The sequence below is a fragment of the Esox lucius genome, chromosome 8 (assembly GCF_011004845.1).
Source record: "Esox lucius isolate fEsoLuc1 chromosome 8, fEsoLuc1.pri, whole genome shotgun sequence".
NCBI lineage: Eukaryota > Metazoa > Chordata > Actinopteri > Esociformes > Esocidae > Esox > Esox lucius.
Window position 1 is genome coordinate 31,424,853 of NC_047576.1, and position 22,036 is coordinate 31,446,888.

Here is a 22,036-nt window from a genome sequence, read left to right on the forward strand (position 1 = left end):
TAAAAATGGACAGGAAGCGCAAAGGCGGCGCTGAAAAGGCAAGAATAAAAAAAAAGAAAGCTTTGGAAACTGATGCGGCCAAATGTCCTAAGCTGAGCACATTTTTCCTAAAAATAACTAATGAAGACGACGAGGCCGGTAAGTAAGCTAACGTTAAGGTAGTTAGGAGCAGTGCAAGATGCTAGCGACCGTGTAAAACAACGTTGTCTGCAAACCACCGTTCATGTATCAAACGTTTTCTTGTAGCTCTTCAGCAGCAGCCGCCTCAAGGCCCTGGCGCAGTAACGTTACCAAGCAGTCATGAGCCCAACACACCAGAATGGGCAGGTACAGGTAGGATTGTCATTCAGAAGAATAGTAATGAAGAGCCCTGCTCAATGAAAAATGCCCTGAGATAATTAATGATACCTGATGATTCAGCAATACATTAATGAAACTGACTTGACTTGATTTGAAAGCTTTGTAAAAACGGGATATTTGTGGTGAAATTCATAAAAAACAGGCTCAGGAGCACTTTAACCCAGAAGAACTTTGAGGCATTCATGCTGATGTGCACTGAGAAAGAAATTCTCATGTCTTTGGACAATGACACTGTGATAGATAAAGTTGCAGAGACCAGTGCTCTGCTCAGGCGTTTATTAATGTTTTAGGGTTGTCCATGTTTCATTGAAGCTAAACTTATGCAGAGGAAAAAGAGATGTAACAATCATTAGAAAGTTATACTGTGAAAGTCAGATAACAGTACAATACTTGTTTAATTATTTAACTAATGTTCTCATATTTGTGAAAAATATTTGAAGTTGTAAAGCAGCTGTTTCCTTGAAAAAGAGATGATACTGTCATTAGTGCAATACATTTTATTTTAATCTTTATTTTTTATTTTGTTTTATATATTTGTTTTTGTTAGATTTTTTTATTCATTTCAATGTTTGTATATTTTTGAATACTAATTCTTAAAGAAAATAGATTCTGATACTGTCCTGTTATTTACTGTTCTAATAAATCTTCACTGTGAAGCAAAACTTAGGCTACTGTTTTTGCACTGAATTGGAAATATTTTTCAAAAATACAATGAATTACAAGGCTGTAGAGAACAGTGCGCCTATTGCAGACTTATATTCTGAGGTTTTAATTACATTATTTTAATATAGTCAGTAGTGAACTAAAGTGGGGCGGTCTAAGGCATGAAACTCCAGGGCTGAAAATGAGTCCCAATCCGGCCCTGCTGGTAACCAACATTACAATGAGAAGATAATGGAACGTTCACCGTATGACATCTGTGCTGCAATTTTCCAATAAACGTGAGCGAACTTCTCCCCCGATTTGATACAGGTTCTACATTATTTGACCACTATACGAAACCGCCGATTTCTAACACACACGCAGGTGAAAATGGCAATTCAAGGTGAATTTCCTACACCCGTGGCTTTTTAAATTGCAATTAGTGTCTGTGAATGAATAGTCGGTTTGGTAGCTCTCACTACGGATGCACTGAGCAGGCTAGATACTGAACCATGGGGAGCAGAAAAGAACAAGGTAATGGAACTTTATAACAAGGTAATAAAGTTTATAAAAAATGTATATTTAAAGCCATGCAAATGCCAGTCAGGACTGTTCAGTCACTTATTTAGAAGTGGAAAATTCGGGAGAGGAGAATACGGCCGATAGTAGAACCTCGGATTCAGGAGGAACGGTGTGGTTTTCGTCCGGGCCATGGAACACTGGACCAGCTCTATACCCTCTACGGGGTGTTGGAGGGTTCATGGGAGTTTGCCCAACCAATCCACATGTGTTTTGTGGATTTGGAGAAGGCATTCGACTGTGTCCCTTGTGGCATCCTGTGGAGAGTGCTTCGGGAATATGGGGTCCTGGGTCCTTTGCTAAGGGCTGTCAGGTCCCTGTACGACCGAAGCAGGAGCTTGGTCCGCATTGCCGGCAGTAAGTCAGACCTGTTCCCAGGGCATGTTGGACTCCGGCAGGGCTGCCCTTTGTCGCCGGTTCTGTTCGTAATTTTTATGGACAGAATTTCTAGGCGCAGCCAGGGGCCGGAGGGTGTCAGGTTTGGGGACCACACGATTTCGTCTCTGCTCTTTGCGGATGATGTTGTCGTGTTGGCCCCCTCAAACCAGGACCTTCAGCATGCACTGGGATGGTTTGCAGCCGAGTGTGAAGGAGTGGGGATGAGAATCAGTACCTCCAAATCCGAGGCCATTGTCCTCAATCGGAAAAGGGTGGCTTGCCAACTTCAGGTTGGTGGAAAGTGCCTGCCTCAAGTAGAGGAGTTTAAGTATCTAGGGGTCTTGTTCACGAGTGAGGGAAGGATGGATCAGGAGATTGACAGACGGATCGGTGAAGCTTCTGCAGTAATGCGGTCGATGTATCGGTCTGTCGTGGTGAAGATCCCTTAGAGCTCGGTCACCCGGGAGGAGCTCAGGGTAGAGCCGCTGCTCCTCCACATCGAGAGGGGTCAGCTGAGGTGGCTTGGGCATCTTTTCTGGATGCCTCCTGGACGCCTTCCCGGGCCCGTCCTACCGGGAGGAGACCCTGGGGAAGACCTAGGACAAGCTGGAGGGACTATGTCTCCCGGCTGGCCTGGGAACGCCTTGGTGTCCCCTCGGAGGAGCTAGAGGAAGTGTCTAGGGAGAGGGAAGTCTCGGCATCTCTTCTTAGACTGCTGCCCCAATGACCCGGCCCCGGTTAAGCGGAAGATGAAGATGATGATGAACATTCGGGGATCTCTTGGTACCAAGCTATGGTCAGGTAGTCCAAGAAAGATTTCAGCCAAAACTGCCAGAAGAATTGTTTGGGATACAGAGAAAAACCCACAGGTAACCTCAGGAGAAAGATGGTGTAGTTGTTTGAAGGAGCACAATATGATAAAACTTGAACAAAAATAAGCTGCATGGTCAAGTTGCCAGAAATAAGCCTTTACTGTGCCAATGCCACAAAAAACCCAGTTACAATATGCCCGACAATGACTTCACATGCCTCACAGCTTCTGGCACACTGTAATTTGGAGTGACGAGACCAAAATAGAGCTTTATGATCACCACCATAAGCGCTTTGTTTGGAGAATACAGAACAGAATACCATCCCCACTGTGAAGCATGGTGGTGGCTCATTGATGTTTTGGGGGGGTGAGAGCTCTAAAGGCACGTGAAATCTTGTGAAAATTTATGGAAAGATGAATGCAGCATTTTATCAGAAAATACTGGCAGACAATTTGCATTCTTCTGCACGAAAGCTGAGCATGGGACGCTCTTGGACTTTCTAGCACAAGGCCAAGTTTCTAAGCACAAGGCCAAGTTGACCCTCCAATGGTTACAGCAGAAAAAGGTGAAGGTTCTGGATCGGCAATCACAGTCTCCTGACCTTAATATCATCGAGCCACTCTGGGGAGATCTCAAATGTGAGTTCATGCAAGACGACCAAAGACTTTGTGTGACTTGGAGGCATTTTACCAAGACGAATGGGCAGCTATACCACCAGCAAGAATTCAGGGCCTCATAGACAACTATTACTACAGACTGCACGCTGTCATTGATGCGAAAAGGGGCAATACACAGTATTAAGAACTAAGGATATGCAGACTTTTGAACAGGGGTAACTTTGTTGACGTTTTGTTTTATGATTGTGACATTCTATTATGACCTACAGTTGAATCCCATAAGAAATGAAAGACATGTTTTGCCTGCTCACTCACATCTTACCAATTCTCCAAGGGTATGAAAACATTAGAGCACAACTGTATATCTTTTTTGTTTATCAGCTTGATGTTACATTCAAAATATTAGAGAAACTTTATTTGTGGTAAATAGAAAAAACTAATTATTAATCAAGATATGCAATGCAGTCAATACGTATTTGGACATTGACACTAGTGTTGTTGTTTAGGCTCTGCACATTGAATTTTTAATTATACAAGAGGATCAGGTTGAAGTATAGATTTGAAGGTAATATCATCCATATTTTTAGGTTACCAAAAGTATTTACACAGATGTCATTACAGATGTCTTTATCAAGTAGGTGCATTTGTTACGGGTCCTGTCCACTAGGCATTTCAATTGGATTGACAACATACTACAGCCAGCTATAAAAGCTTATCAATGTAAACTTCCTTTGTTGATTGCAAAACAACAAATCTTTTTGAAAAAACACACACCCAAGCCAACATGCCTAGTGGACAGGGCCTTTTAGTATCATTGGATGCACATCAAGAGAGCTTGATTCTATGCTTTGCATTTTTGGAGTCGGTATCTGGTGTCTGACACTAAAGTGTCAATTCAAGTCAAGCTGGCCTTCATGATTTAGATAAATCAGAGACATATACAAAATATTAGGCGTGTCAAAATCAACTGTTTGGTTCTCACCATAATAAAGGAAAAACAACTAAGACCTGTCCAACAGATCAGTAAAGCTTTCCCGGAGGTAGGTGTGGACTTGTCATCTAATGCAAAGGACCAAATATGATGACTTTAAGATTTTTGTCCACTTATTTTTGGTCACCAATATGTAATATAAGGGCTTAAATTCCTACACTGGAAAATGGATCCAAAAAAATGTAAGGCAATAAGTTTGGATACATTTTTACAAATTCATAAAATGAAAAGTTAAATAGTTCATTACTGCTAGTTACTTTTCGTAAATAATTTTTTGTAGTCATTACTCAAACCAATTAGGTTTAACGGGGTACAGTTTGTTCTAGGTCTAACCCTAAAACAGTTGTATTAGCTTAAAATAAAGTTCAAAAGCCACACTTTCAAGTGAATTCTAGAGTTACCGCCCAAGACTAATTGTTTACGATAGAGACATGGTTAGTGAATTCATTCATTTTCTATCATTTTTATTTCATGTGAGTTGCTAAATGTTATACGCTAAATACATTACATATCCAAGATTTCCTAGTAATTTCTAAAAGAATCACAGCATCTACTGAGATGAAAGGCCAGTGAACCTAACCAAAAGTGCAGTCATATTAGCAAAGCACTGCCTGCAAATGGGTGGGTAATTTACACTGGAATCCAGCTTTAGTTTTGAATGTGACATTTTAATATTATGTAATTAAAACAATAATGTTAATAAAGGATGCAAAAGTACTACATGATTGGATTACTTCAGAAAACTGTATGTGTTTGATCATTGTGTAACTAATATAAATTAATCAGTCAATTTACATGCAAAAAGGACAATAAAACAATTCCAAATTATCAGCCTGAATTAGAGCATGCTGGGAACATTTTAATACATGTTTCATGGTTTCATGGTCAGTCCTTAAACCTCTTACTGATTGTATTAAATGCAATTTGCTGGAGTACAGCACCAAAACAACAACACTTGTGTCACTGTCAAAATACTTATTTTTCTAAAAGACATCACATTTATTGGCACCCCTATGCTTATGATCTAAATCTAACAGAGGCATCTTCCCACTGAAATTTATTTTTCCCCTCTAAGTGGTCATCAGTCACTTCCCATTTCACTGGGTTATACAGTATGTAAGGGGTGTGAAATGGCTAGTCAATTAGAGATTAGCTTTCACAAGGGACTTGACACTCGTGTCAGGCAGTTACAATGCTTTGTGGGTGAGAGTTGTCATTTTGTTCAGAGGAATGCTGGTTCCAAAAATCTGTTTTCTGGGCTCCAAACGGGGAAAGCTTTTTCAAGCCAGTGCCAACATGATCTGCATGCTTTAGCGGATGGCTTTACAAAAAGTAGAGAAGCAAAATAATTCACTCAAAATATACTTAGGTAACATTTTAATTATAGATGTTGAAAAAAAAAACATGTGTGAATAAACATGTCTATTTATTAGGTTATACTAAAAACCAGCATGTTTTGAAACGAGAAAATCTGAACTATTTATTTTCTCTCCAACTATTCAGGAAAGGTCTTCAAAAAAATGCAAGAAGCTGGAGAACAGCATTATCAAGATAAATCCCAAAAGCATTATTAGCTTTCTAGCCCCACCATGTGTTTGGAATAGTGCAATGACAGGTTGATGTTGTATAACATATCTTGACATTTTTCTAAATGGTACTAGAGACCAGAATTTACATGAGCAACCTGAGTTAACATGCTGATCAATTTTAGTAATTTATCAATAAAGGTCAGAACACAAAAATAAATGAGACAAAAGGTTGTTGACTTTTATAAATTAGGCACTGGCAATAAAATAAACAACTACTTGCCTCTACTGTATATAAACCTACATCTGCTACATCAAGATATTTCCCTTAATTGACACCACAGTTTTCCACAGCTCACTTGGCATAACATGGAAAGGGCCAACTATTATTTCCATGCTTAACATAGCTATCATTTCGAGTTATTGGAAGAGACTGTTAGAATGAACTAAATGGCACTTAAGGGTCTGTGCATAAAAGCCTGTATCACCTTACTGCACTCATAAAATAATGGCTGTAGGTATGTCATCCAGAACGGATCCAATAAATGTAATTCAATCACACAAATTAAGCATTTTTTTTTTTATGGATTAACCTAGTTAAAGTACTCACACATTTGACCTATTATAGTATTTTCCCATTATCATTTAGTTTCGAAGTTCCATCCAATAACATTGTTAGAATAATATATAAACTGGACAAATATACCCAGTATCAGTCAAACAAAAGTTTTTGTCAAATGCAAAACATTTATTCTGCCACAATGTTCAGCAAGTATGAACTTTCAACCACATTTCAGACCAATTTTGTAAACTGATAACTAATCTCCCTCAAAGTAATTTGGCAGATACACTGAATAGCTGCTCACACAGGAATGTCAATGCTAATCTTTTTTCAATCTTTTCATATTTTTTCCAACCTGGAAAGAATAATAGTGAGAAATAAAATCTGAAACTGGCCTGGCTATGTAAGCAGAGTCAAGAAGGAATAAGATATGACACACCATGGGCTACAGTTTCTCACCAAATGAACGCCTGAAATAACATTACATTCTTGCATTTCAAGGCCAATGAGAGATTGAATGAGTGGCACAATTGAAAGCCCTGATAACCAGGTGATAATCCCAGCTCGACCTTGCACTCAGCTCTGCTCTTCATGTGCGTTGATTGCGCATGGTCAACAATGTGTAGTACCTCAATCCATTCTTCAAAAATCTGCACCATAGACATATCCAAATGTTTCCTAAAATACCTCCACTTAAGGGCAAGCCTCTTGCCTAGAAGTTGAACCTCTCAGGGGCCATGCCTATTGGTTACAATATTACAGTTGTGGGTGCTGGATCACCATCCATTGTGTAACTCCACCCATCAGAGCACCCTGAACATTTCAGAGTGGAAATCCATTCATTCATTCATTCATCTTCTTCCGCTTATCTGGGGCCGGGTCACGGGGGCAGCAGTCTAAGCAGAGATGCCGAGACTTCCCTCTCCCTAGACACTTCCTCTAGCTCTTCCGGGGGGACACCGTGGCGTTCCCAGGCCAGCCGGGAGACATAGTCCCTCCAGCTTGTCCTAGGTCTTCCCCGGGGTCTCCTCCCGGTGGGACGGGCCCGGAACACCTTCCCAGGAAGGCGTCCAGGAGGCATCCGGAACAGATGCCCAAGCCACCTCAGCTGACCCCTCTTGATGTGGAGGAGCAGCGGCTCTACTCTGAGCTCCTCCCGGGTGACCGAGCTCTAAGGGATCTTCACCACAACAGACCGATACATCGACCGCATTACTGCAGAAGCTGCACCGATCCGTCTGTCAATCTCCCGTTCCATCCTTCCCTCACTCGTGAACAAGACCCCTAGATACTTAAACTCCTCCACATGAGGCAAGAACTCTCCACCAACCTGAAGGGGCCAACACGACAACATCTTCCGCAAAAAGCAGTGACGAAATCGTGTGGTCCCCAAACCTGACACCCTCTGGCCCCTGGCTGCGCCTATACATTCTGTCCATAAAAATTACAAAAAGAACCGGCGACAAAGGGCAGCCCTGCCGGAGTTCAACATGCACTGGGAACAGTCTGGAAATCTATTTGCACCAAAATGATCTCATCCATGACAGCCATGACATTCAGGGGAATGGCGTTGATCCAAGATGTAATCAACCACCAACAGGTCAAGAGAGATTGACATTTAGAGGCAATTTACATTAAGAGTTCAGCTAAGGTCTGCCAACAGATCTGTTTTTTAGACCTATAACATGGTGGTAGTTTGATGGATGGTATCATGGCGCAATACACCTTTTACAGCTGGTCTCCTGAAAAAGAACATTGTCGTTAGGAAGAGAAGAGGTGCGATTAGCCCCTGGTTTGACCTCTGCAATCAATCAATCAATCACTGGTCACCCCTCTGAGCCTGGGTCCTCTCTAGGTTTCTTCCTAAAGAAATTCAACACTACTGTTTTCTCCTTGGGGTTTAAAGCTGGGTGTTTCTGTAAAAGCACTTTGTGACAACTGCTGTTGTAAAAAGGGCTTTATAAATAAAATTGATTGATTGAAATTGATTGATTTTATGATCTGTTGATAAAAGCTCTCAGCAACGACCTTGGCCTGAATGAGAGGGCAAGCCTATGATGGGGCAAGGACCATGTCTGGACATTTAACGGCACTACAAGCCAGAGTAAAAAAAAACTGTTCACACAAAGCTTTCTATGTGCACTGCTGTGCACACAACCTCAATTTAATTCTTATGGATGCTGCATGCTTCTTGTGTACACTTGAGACCCTGTACTGTTTTCTGACTTCTAGCCTTCCAAGGTTTAAAATACTTGGGGAGGAACAGGGAAATATGCAGTTAGAGAGAACGGTTCTAACGCTGAAGAGCCTATCTAATACATGGTGGGCCTCCAGGAAAAAGGCCACAGAAGCAGTTGTACAAAGTCTTTCTGCTAATCTTGAAGCCCCTGCGCGGGATAAAACACCGTAACAATACTACGGCAAAGACAATGGAAGTAAGCCGATGAGCACCTTGGAGTTTATATGTATGTTGGTGTTTTGGAACAGTTTACTAAAGAAAACGTACATTTTATCGAACTATCTGCAAAATAATTTGATAGATGTAAACACTGTAGTGGATCTCATTGACAGCTGCATGGCTCAGATCCGACATAATCGCAACGATGAGGCGTATAACCAGATGGAGAACACCGCGAAAGAGATGTCCTGACAGAACAACGCTCCCACTGAATTTGCGGAAAATAAAGTGCAGAAAAGAAAGATATTTCAATACGAGGACCCACAAGATGACTCCATTCCGGAAAGCAGAAGGTGCGGATGTATAAATGGATGTATACTATTACATTCTTGACGTGGTTGTTGTGCAGTTTGAGAATCGATTTGCTGACTTTAGAGAAATAGCAAGATTGTGCTCTGTGCTCAACCCAAAGCAGTTTGAGCTCCCTGATGGAGAAAGGAATATGCTTGAGCTCGCACATTTCTACTTAGAAGACATTTAAATGTATGGACATGAATAAATGTTGTCCCATTGCATATTAAACACATAGGCCTATGCTGGAGTTGCTGCCCCAGTGTGCAGCTTTTGCTCGTTCCACGATTGCACTACGTATACACTGTCTGCTCGCTACAGCTACAAAGAGGCACACTCTCATTCATTTCCAACGAGAGCCAGCGAATCACGGCGATAGCCAATAGGCTCATTCTTTTGTGCTTTGTGCTGTAGAAATTTTTGTTTGTGCATCATCTGTATTTTTAATATCAGAAATGTTATTATAGGCGATGACATCACTCAGGCCCCCAACATGCTCCAAATTCAACCAAAATAGTGATATTTGTTTGCGCTTCGTTTTTGCTGTTAAATGTGTATTTTGTGCTGATGCAGCGTTTTATATATTAGACCTTTTTGTGTGATATGGGAAACTGAAGGTGCACGGAACGGTGGCGCTGCTGCTCACCTAACCGTGACAGTACCCCCCCCAAAGGCCCGGTCACCGGATGGGCAAAGACGAACCACAGCCCAAGGGATGGGGGGGCGGGGCAGCGCAGAACCCGCCGAGGGGGCAGAACAGCCGAGACTAACCAGGGCGGTGGAGCCGTCGGGACAGGCCGGGGAGGCAGAGCCGGCGGAGGATCAGTAGCCGGGAGAGCTGGCGGAGGATCAGGAGCCGGGAGAGCCGGCGGAGGATCAGGAGCCGGGAGAGCCAGCGGAGGATCAGGAGCCGGGAGAGACGGCGGAGGGTCAGGAGCCAGGAGAGCCGACGGAGGGTCGAATTGAAGTCATTGGGACAAAGGGAAACAGATTTCGACGGTACCTGGCGGAAATGGTGTCCCCCTCTTTAATGAATGAAAATATACTCCAGATTGAATTAAACCCATTGAATGTGTTGGTTAAGTACATAATCAATAGCTGTGAGAGTTTGGGAAAATGTAGATGCTATATATTTTGATTGACCAAGGGACACAGATTTCGCTGGTGCTTGATATAAATGGTGTCCCCCACTTTAAATCATGAAAATATAGTCCAGATTGAACTAAAGTCATTGAATGTGTTGGTAAAGTAGAGAATCAATAAGAGTGTGATTTCAGGAAAATGTAGGTACTATATATTTTGATTGCCAAAGGGACAGAGATTATGCCAGTGCCTGGGAGCTGCTAAAGATTTAGTCTAAACTGGACTACAGGCTTAACGACGTTATTCCATATCTTTTATTCTGAAATGTGTAAAAAAAAAAAATATATATATATATATATATATATATATATATATACACATCTAACTCCATCCATATTTGCAGCACAGAAGTACAAAAACGGGTATTCCTTGAGGCGAACATGCTAAGCATACTGCATAAAATAATTAATGTTCACAGTCCAAAATGATGACTTGTTGCAACCAACACCTTGAAAATGTACATCATTACTGACATTTTAATGTTGAAATACATCATTAAGGTGTTGAAATACATTTAATCAAAGTTACAAAGGTACAGTATTCTTGCTCCTGCAAAAACACCACCAACACAACATTCAATACATTCAATAATTTTTAAGCGGTCAATTGCAAAATTTTGCCATACAATGTATTCAGATAATAGATTTAAAATGTTCTATACGGGTAGCTTGTAAATACAGAGAACAGTGAAACAAATTGTATTAGCTGGCTAACGTTAGATCACCAGTTGCTTTGACTTGCTGTGATAGCTAAAGCTAGCATACTTACACGTATGTTAACCAACAGAATATATTTCCTTTTTGCGGCTGTTGTAAAAAAGTCCATGTATCGCAAATACCACAAGCTTATATTACAAAGCGAACAAGTTGAATTAACCAGATTCTTTCTGGAACCCTTTTTGGAAGGAAGTCAGTAGCTGTTTCTCAATGTCAAGGAAGGATCCTTGACCTTGAGAAACAGCTATAGTCGGGAGCGAGAAGCAACAAGTGCACGAGATATCATATGCTCCTGCTGACAGAACGGAATTTTAGATAGCGGCGCATGCGCACTTTCGACAAGCACACTGAATTCGCATGGTCACTGAATTCTTCGTAACACCCGCACAAACGAAGAAACAAACAAACAAAACAATTTTGTTGATGTCGGAGGATGTTGGGGGGCTGAGTGACCTCAGAATGACCTATGAAATATTATTTAATATCTATAAAATGTAGCAGCACAAACGAAAATATGAACAGCACAAACAATTGACCCTATTTTGCCGAGGTTTTGCGTTGGGTCGGGGGCTAACTTCACGCAGGTACAGCAGGACCCGGGATATTATGCTTGTGAGTGGCTTTTGGGTCCTTTACAGTTCTGTAAGTAGTTATTTCACATTCAGACTCTAAACACTACAGTCATATGCAATAAATAAATAGATGTAATACACAAATGTAATAATCTAAATAGAAGTTTAGTAAGTAATACTTCAGTAAGCAATATTAACTCTGCTCATATAAGCAATACCTTCGTGAGCAGAGTTCAACTCATTCCACTCATCACTCTCCCCAGAGCGCTTAATGATAACTTCCCACTACCCAAAAATATATTCATTTATTTTTAAATAGACAAATAAATAGTAGATCAAGTGAATCTGTAAATAATTAGTTTGAACTTTGTAGTGATCATTGAAAATATAAATTGTCTTACCAGTGAAGTAAGCATTAATCATGGAGTTAAAACGAAGTGGGAAAGAATGTTGTTCCTCAATATTGATCCAGTACCAATCACTTTACATGGTCTGGCATGCCTTAAAGCTGTCATTATGTTTGCTTTCATTAAGAAACTCATGAAATGCACAGGTGTAATGAAGGTGACTTAAAGACATAATACCCACAGCAGGTTAATAATCGTCTTATTCTGGTGCTAATTTAAGGTAGCCTATTATTGGGCTAACTAATAATACATACATTTGTATTTCTAGAGATGAATTATCAGCAGCAATTAACTTTCAAAATTACTTATCTGCACCTAATGCCCCGGCTGTAACACCTGGGCATGGCCAGAGCTATTTTTTACATATAAAAACACCACTGTGTCTAAATCACTTGCTGTTTCCAACCTTTGCGGTAAGATTCTTCCTCCACCCTTATTTTCTGTACATGCCGATAAAGTTGCACTTTCCACTAGTGACTCCCTCATCTACCTTGTCTGCAATTGATCTCTGTGCTAACCAAACTTCAACATAGCTATAACATGAGCTATACCTTCCTTGACCTTGCCTCTACCTGCCAGCTGAACAAATATTAAATTACTTTGAATTGTGTTGATACCTACAATTATCTTGGTATTTGGTTCGACAATACACTCTATTTCAGGCCTTAATCAGCTGTGTTCAGGAGCCCCACTGTTTGCATTATTCAGGAGGTGATTGCAAGTAATCTTATCGTTGTGTGTTTTACATTGTGTGTCCTATTTATGATTTGACCATATAAAAACTTAAATATTTGAAGAGTTTTTGAAATGGTAAGACACTTTCAATATTGTAGTAAACATCAATGGATACTAGAAATCAATAAGAATTTGTTATTTTCCTGAATGTATGTAGGCAAATTAACACTAACCTTTATCTCAGGTGAACATCAGACAAATTGTGCTTTTGCTGTAGAATACCAAATGTGGATCAAAACTGCTTTTTAATGTCAAAGGCCTGTTTAGTATTAAACATTTATATACCTTACCTTTAATGAACAATCATGGCCTCAAGACTGAGAGCTGCTTAAAACACAACCGTAGTGATTTTTACAGGGATAGGGACAGGGATATATGTAGAAAAAAACTGAAATAATCTTTTACACACTCGAAATAATTAGTTTAGGTCATGAATTTTTTACAAACTCGAAATAATTAGTTTAGGTAATGAATCTTTTACACACTCGAAATAATTAGTTTATGTAATGAATTTTACACAACCAAATATTTTTTATTTTATTTCAATAGACATGTTTTGAAACTTTTATATGTACATAATAAGATTACAACAAATCAGTATGATAAAGCATAACTTGCATTCTTCTTAAGTAACTGGATCTAATTGAATGCATTTGAATGTACAAGACCACATGCGTGACGTAAATATGTCTGCCAGAGCCTGAAAGACGTACATATTTCTGAATAAAATAGCAGGCATTCTTTCAGACAAAGAAAGAGAAAATAAACCTGAACGAAGTCTTGCCCATCCACAGTTTGTATGTGCCTTGCCTAAAATCTTTGTACATAAATAAATATTCAATTACGTAGAATATTAATTGCAGTTTGTGTACAGCTCATAAGTCAGTAATGATATATATGTTTAAAAATAAATAAACTGCATATACAGTAAACAGGCCCTTGTATAAGATGAATTATGAATGTATTGAGTGTAACTGTGATGTTCTGTTTGGTTCCTTTTAGTTTTTTGCTTCTGTTTTTGCATGTAGCATGTTTTGTGTGGTTTTTGTCTTTTGTTTTTTAATCTAACTGTATTATGGTTTGCACCTGTGTCATGTTAAGCATCCAATCTATTCAGTTTGTTTCGTTAGTGTCATCATGAGGTATTGTTTGTCTTTCGCCATTCATTACTGAGCCTTTATTCTAGTTCTTCTAGCGATTTCTTCTTCTGATTTTACGGTGTGTTCGACCATTTTACGGTGTGTTCGACCAAAATCACCAACCCTGTGATTTTTCCTGTTGGCTGCTCAACTTGATTCCCAGTTTTGACCCTTGCCTGTGTGTTGTTTGATGCTGCCTCTGACTCCTCCTTTTATTGGAACAATACACCTAATAAATAAACATTTCTGAGGAAATAGTTGGTCAGCGACGTGGCAAAAAAATACGACCCCCTATTATCGGCCACCGTCCCGTGTTATCAGCCACCTTACTATTTTGTTAAATAATGTATTATTTCCTTTTCATTTGTGTTACAAATGAATGATCAGTTTTCTCTTAAGTGTTTACTAGAAATTTCTAGCTAACTTTTACGCCTTCTGGTGAAGAAGAAATAATACTGAAAAATGGCTGATAATAGGGGAACGTTAGCTACTATATACTTTTTTATAATAAATGTCAGTTTATAGAGGAATGCCTTCACCTTTTTGCTGGGCCGTGTAAGCGGAGCTGGCTTAGAAGAGTGAATGTCTCTTGGTGAGTGAATGAGTGCCTGACTAACCCTTGTTATATAGCATAGTGGTTAGAGATGCAGACTATGGAACAAAAGGTCTTACGTTCAACTCCTGTCACAGTTATTATGCCTTAGGATTTGTTCAGCATGGACAAAAGCTTCCCTGGCTACAACCGTCAGTAGCTATGCTATAGGAAGCCTAAAATAAGTTCTGGTGGATATTAGGATTTGTTCAGAATTGACAAAAACATTGCTGTCTTTTCCCTTGACGAAAATGTCAGTTATCATCACCTATATTGAACGTTACAGTATCAAGATCACTCATGAATAGCTAATAAGCTGTAAATATTTCCAGTGGCAAAAGCCATACAGTTCACAGATGCTATTTGTGGTGGAGGTAAACTTAATAAGAAACATTAGTCAGTTTAACAGAATACTTAATGGTGTCTAGCGACATACTCAAACTTTGCGTGATGTTAATGGGTGACAGAATTATCTCATTTTGAAATGCTATACCGACACAAGATAAGCATGCAGTTCTGTGGTGTAGTGGTTAAAGACATAGTCTCTCATGTGGGTGAATCCACTGCGGGCAACAACATTCATCACTTTCAATTGCGGGCCAGCTGAACTAGGCTTGCCTGGTTCCTTTTCTGGTTCTGTACGTGGTAAGGCATCCAGTTATAAATCTCAGTGCAAAGAGTGCAAGGTGTTAACTTTTAAACTAGATAGCTATCTGTTTGCCCTTGCAAACATAATATTTTTTCAATAGGCTTAACTCGATGAAATGGCCAACCACAAAATAGGAAGGCAGAGATTTTACACTAATTGTGCTATTACTTTCGACATCAGACTAAATAATTTAGCTAACAGTTTAAACGTGATGCTAAATGTAAGCCGTGGAAGTATAGACTACGCCTACTTAAAAAACATTTGAAATTGCTTCCAAAAGTCAGTTAAGCCCAATGTGGTTATATAGGGTGATTATCAGCAGTTTACACTGGACATTTTTTGACGGACAATATGGCCGTTAAAATTCGAGAATTCCAGCCATATAGAACAGCTACCGGACATATGTTTTAAGTAGCCATATAATAGCCTACATTTAAACAACAAAAAAACTAAGGCTGTTTATCAATCTGCGTTTTTGTCCATTGTTATGTTCTCGTGAACCCGTTTGACATCATCTTTCATGGTCCAAGTACTGTTCCAATCCAAAGAACACAAGTCAAGAACGCCCAAAAAGCCCAGATGTGTTCTTGATCGACCTCTTTTATCAAGGATGCATGGGTTGGTGACTTGGCAAGCGAGAACGCATCTGATACCCCAGAAGTAATTTCAAGGTGCCAAGAGAGCCGGACAATCCTCACAACTAAGTTTTTACTTTTTTTATTTCAGGAAAACAGTACATGTAAATCAGCATCAGAAAAAAAAAAATGACGAGAAATGGGCATTGTAGTCGCTGAATATTTGCTTATTTTATTTAAGAAATGGCTGATCCGTAAATTTCCTCCGACATTTCAATTAGCTAGCTAGCATTACTCAGTTCAGTGCAGTGGAGACGCTAGTTAACTTTAGCTAAGTAATTACTGGTAGAGGGACAGCATCTTTAGCTTTGTAGTTTATTTTCACTTATAAAAATGTAATCAAACATATGAATATGGCTATAGTCTCCATACAACCTTCTGCCATTCATCTTCACATTAATATTTTATTCAGGGACTGCTGAGGAGGTTACAGCCCTCAAAGTGGATGAGGGCGAATGAGACAGGGAAGAGGAATTCTACCAAAACTGGATGGGAGTGAGTATAGATTATAACTATTATCATGTTGGCAAATACTACAGGTTCACTTAAATACAAAAAAGTTTTCCTAGCCATGATAGTTGAGGTATGATGTACATTGTGGTAGCAGGTAGGAAATAGGCACCTGCTGCTTCCAACCAAATGGCATTTTATGTAGAACACTAATAATTCTCTTGAACTAGTTTTTACTCAATGGTTTTTACAAATAGAGATAGACAGCAAATTAGAGATGGAATTGCTTAATATTTATCAGTTTCCTGAGTTCTGAGCATACTCTGACATGGGGAGAAAACGGGCACACTCTCCTGGTCTGTCGTGGCAGTAAGACCGGAGGAACCTCCCCAGTTCTTGGTTGGCGCACTCCACCTGCCTGTTGCTCTGTGTGTGGTACCCAGACGTGAGGCTGACAACAACCCCCTGTCTGGACATGAAGGCTTTCCATACTCGAGATATGAACTGGGGGCTGCGGTCGGAGACGATGTGCTCCAGAAGTCTATACAGCCTGAAAACCTGCTGGAACAGCACCTCAGCAAACTAGAGGGCAGAGGGGAGGCCGGGCAGTGTAAGGAAGTGGATCCACCAATTCACCACCACGGCGATGTTGTTGTTCCCATCTGACCGTGGCAGGTCTGTCACAGAGAGGTGGGACCAGGGTCACTGAGGTACAGGTAAGGGGTGGAGCTTACCCGCCAGAGCCATTCGCGGTGCCTTTGACTGAGCGGACACTGTGCAGGAAAGGATGCAGTGCTACACAGTCCTTCCCATGCCAGGCCACCAGTACTTCTCACAGAGCGCCACCAGGGTCCGGGTGATGCCTGCGTGTCCAGTCGCTGGTGTAATTTGTGCTCAGGTCACCAACCGGGGGAACATAGGTTATGTCTGGGGGTTCCCGTCTCCCTGCCCGTTGAATGTCCTTGTCAATGTCCCCGGAGACGGGACCCACAATGCAGGAGGGGGGCAGGATGGGCGTGTCCCTAGGCAGTTCTGCCCCCCGGTCGTGTAGGTGGGAGAGTGCATCTGCCCTGACGTTCTTCGTACCGGCATGGTACGTCTGGGTGAACTGGAAGCACTTGAAGAACAGGGTCCATCTGGCCTGACGGGAGTTGAGGCACTGCGCAGCCCTTGTGTTCTAGGTGCGGTGATCGGTCAGGTCTGTGAATGACCGTGTTGCCATGTGTAACATAATCTAGCCGAACGCTGTTACCAATCCCGTTATCTGTCCCTCCAAGGCGCGGAGTCTATCCTCTAGCTCTGACTCACAACATGAGGCTCCTGATTATATATATAATTGTTTGTCTTGACTATTTTTGACCTCTGCATTTTTCTGGTAGCTCATTAATGTGCTTGTGAAATTAACAGTGGGAAAAAGCTGTGGAAAAAGATAAATACCATAGACATGAGGTAGGCTACACAAATATATCTCTATATAGAGAGGTACAGACAAGGCAGTTCACACTGGGCATCGTAACACTTTGCGTTAAATAGCATTTTAGTAGCATTCTATGAAATGAGTGAAAGGACAGACAATCGCTTTGAGTTTGTCTTTTACTTTATTATGTAGGAGCCTACATTAAAGACAAATATAATACATAAACACAATACAGCAAAAGTGTATCAAATGTTGCACTGATAATGCCAGTGTTTTCATGTCGCTGCTTAAATGATTTGCGCCCAGCTGAGCCCAGGGTATTGGGTAATAGCCAGGCACACATGCATTTCAATCTACATAGGTGCGTTATCTGTCCTTGCAATCTTGCCAGACAATTCCCTCAAGGACACAAGTACAGTACGTTCTTGGAATTGATAAACAGCCAAACTCTATCATCCAACGAATGTTTTTTATTTAAATTAGTCAGCAGAATGAACTATTCACAATCTTTGCGAACTGAAAAATAATTTGAGCCAGATTGCAATTATTTTTATAGACAACGATCTTCTGGCACAATTTTCCAATCTGACTGAGGGATTTTGAAATAGCCTATTATGTAAATTTGTGTTGTTTCCTTTGGTCGATCAGAGTTGATGCGACAAATAAGCGACTAAAACGCACTATTAAATAATAAACATCTATAAAATAATAATATTGCAAACTTACGCTACATTATGGTGCATTGCAAAACAATTCTAAATTAAATTTAAACATAGCCTATGTTAGATTCTGTACATTTTTGATCCATGAACAAAATTAATGCAACCGGAAGTCAGGGGAGAGCCATCTTTATTCAGCATGAGTCTATGATGTTGAAATTCCATTTCTCTCCTTTTTCTCTCCAATGATTACAGAGTGAACAGTCTTTTATGCCCCAGCACATCCCCTCCAATATCTGGCAATCTTCCAATCACATACGTGTATTCTATATCCTAACCATACATGGCCTAATAATGACCCCTCTTAAGTTTCTTGGCTCCACAGCTTCTCAGGTTTTGTGGGGCCCCTCAGTAGTAGATACCAACTGCTTGCAATACGGTACCTCATATAGCACAAGATAACGAACCACTCCTCTAACAAGAGAATAGAACTAAAATACATGCATACCATCAGGTAAAGACAGGTTTCCTCACAATGGTATGTGCCAACCTACGGTTCATGGGTCTATTCATAGAGTCTATGACAGTCATATGGAAAACTCCTATCAGGAGGTATGGACTGGATGTGTGGAACCCATCAGAAATGGGGCATCACATTTCCTACCTAGTGTTCTTCGTACAGAGATCGTTAATATTCTCACACATTGTGTAAAACTTAATTGAGTAACTTTTCATGCCATATATCTATCACCTACTATCACAAACAGGTTTCAGTAAATGATTTGCGCCTATTACTTTCCTCAGAGTTGTCAAATGCTCTGACATCCTATGAAAATGGCAACCAAAACTCAAGCACAAGTAAAATATTTTAACTAATATTGTAAGTCAAATGTTGTCATTTACAACCATACTTCCTAATTAGATAATGCACATTAAAAATGATGGATATAAATATATGTTGTCCCTGTCACGTTGTATAGTAGGAGACGGAGTCAGGCGCAGAAGGTTGAGGTGCTTCCCCTTTTTATTTAACAAAAACAAAAAACAAAAAACGGAGTGCCGGGCACTACAAAAATACTCACAAGATCAGGGGTTCAATGGCACAGGCACAATGACCAACACTGACAGGGAGAAAATGGCCGAACTAACTACACAGACAAACGAGGAGAATAGAAACAGGCTAAACACAGGTGAAATGAATATACCAATCAACTGAAACAAGAACAGGAAAGACCATACAAGGACAAGACAAGGACAAACAGAAAACACGAATCAGGCAGGGACCGTTACAGTTCCATTGCATATTAAACATTGAAACATGTTTTGTAAGGAAGGCTATTTCAAATAACTAGGCTATTTCAAATAACCATGTTTTCTGTGGTCTTGCTGGCCTCAGTGGGACCCATCTCTTGTCTGCTTCACCTTCGACATTTCAGAGTCGTTAGCTGGAGCTGCTACAGGAGGGTGCAGCTTTTGAATCTGGCGCAAGGCTTAAGTCAAATAACCAAACACTCATAGCTAGCCTAATGTCTTACTATAAGAGCTAGAAGAGGTTTGCTGTTTTCTTGGCAACAGAACATACACCCACCTAAAGGATTATTAGGAACACCAAACTAATACTGTGTTTGACCCCCTTTCACCTTCAGAACTGCCTTAAATCTACGTGGCATTGATTCAACAAGGTGCTGAAAGCATTCTTTAGAAATGTTGGCCCATATTGATAGGATAGCATCTTGCAGTTGATGGAGATTTGTGGGATGTACATCCAGGGCACGGAGCTCCTGTTCCACCACATCCCAAAGATGCTCTATTGGGTTGAGATCTGGTGACTGTGGGGGCCATTTCAGTACAGTGAACTCATTGTCATGTTTAAGAAACCAATTTGAAATGATTCAAGCTTTGTGACATGGTGCATTATCCTGCTGGAAGTAGCCATCAGAGGATGGGTACACGGTGGTCATAAAGGGATGGACATGGTCAGAAACAATGCTCAGGTAGGCTGTGGCATTTAAACGATGCCCAATTGGCACTAAGGGGCCTAAAGTGTGCCAAGAAAACATCCCCCACACCATTACACCACCAGCACCAGCCTGCACAGTGGTAACAAGGCATGATGGATCCATGTTCTCATTCAGTTTACGCCAAATTCTGACTCTACCATCTGAATGTCTCAACAGAAATCGAGACTCATCAGACCAGGCAACATTCTTCCAGTCTTCAACTGTCCAATTTTGGTGAGCTCGTGCAAATTGTAGCCTCTTTTCCTATTTGTAGTGGAGATGAGTGGTACCCGGTGGGGTCTTCTGCTGTTTTAGCCCATCCGCCTCAAGGTTGTGCGTGTTGTGGCTTCACAAATGCTTTGCTGCATTCCTCAAGGTTGTAACGAGTGGCTATTTCAGTCAAAGTTGATCTTCTATCAGCTTGAATCAGTCGGCCCATTCTCCTCTGACCTCTAGCATCAACAAGGCATTTCCGCCCACAGGACTGCCGTGTACTGGATGTTTTTCCCTTTTCACACCATTCTTTGTAAACCCTAGAAATGGTTGTGCGTGAAAATCCAGATTGTGAAATACTCAGACTGGCCTGTCTGGCACCAACTACCATACCACGCTCAAAATTGATTAAATCACCTTTCTATACCCATTCAGTTTGGAGTTCAGGAGATTGTCTTGACCAGGACCACACCCCTAAATGCATTGAAGCAACGGCCATGTGATTGGTTGATTAGATAATTGCATTAATGAGAAATTGAACAGGTGTTCCTAATAATCCTTTAGGTGAGTGTATAAGTCCCACAATATTAGGCTATTTAATATGCTGTTAATCTATTTATTTATTAATTTGGCATGTTTCCCACCAGACATTTTGGCCGTTGATATTTTCTGCCAGACAACTACACCGGATACTGGTGAAAAGCGGGCATTTACCGACTACGACCCTTCAGTGAACAGAAACATTTATTAAATTATGTTTTGAAGGAAAAGTGACAACTCAAAAGTAAACTAAATCTTGATAAAATGGTCACAGACCCTGTTCCTATAATCCTTTAGGTGAGTGTAGGTCTCCGTATGTTCTCCAAAAACAATTTGTGCCGCAATGAGCATCATCCAGTCTTTTCAATTTGCCAACTTTCTGGCTCTTCAATTTAATAAATGACTCCCCTGTTACACATTACGCAGGCCACAGTGAATAACACATGTTTAACTGTCATACTTTATCCAATTGCACAAGCACATCGCTCATAACTGCCCACTAAAATATAATACTCTGTATCACTTAGCATTTAGTATTACTTATTTGCCTATTGCCAAGGTCTACCAATGTGCAATGACAATGAATACATATAAAACAAAATTAGTCTACAGACTAGTCAAAAAATGAACCACTGAATGTAAATATTTTTTTACTTATGTGCATATGATCCATTAACAATTACAAATGCAATTACAAATTTAGCAAGCATAATTGCTTTGAAAGGCTGGATAGAATCCACATATTCACTTTTTATATATAATAGGATTTTGTTTAACAATGCACTCTTAGGACTCTGCTTGTCGGTTTCTAATGTTACATCTTAAATCATGCAACAAATCCAGCATCTTTTGCAAATGTTTCAGTTGAGTGCATGTTGCTTTCATTGAGAAGTATTATTCAGGTAAATGATAACCACCAGATGAATAAGACTGAAGCTTTGTTTGATCGTATG

The 22,036-nt window shown here is 40.4% G+C and overlaps 1 long non-coding RNA gene across 1 annotated transcript; it reads left to right on the plus strand.

The window, feature by feature from the left end:
- LOC114839611 lies at positions 1–16,294 on the plus strand. Its single transcript, XR_003782008.2, has 3 exons — positions 1–138; positions 247–333; positions 16,217–16,294. It is a non-coding gene; the product is annotated as an uncharacterized LOC114839611 (long non-coding RNA).
- Positions 16,295–22,036: the final 5,742 nt, after the last annotated feature.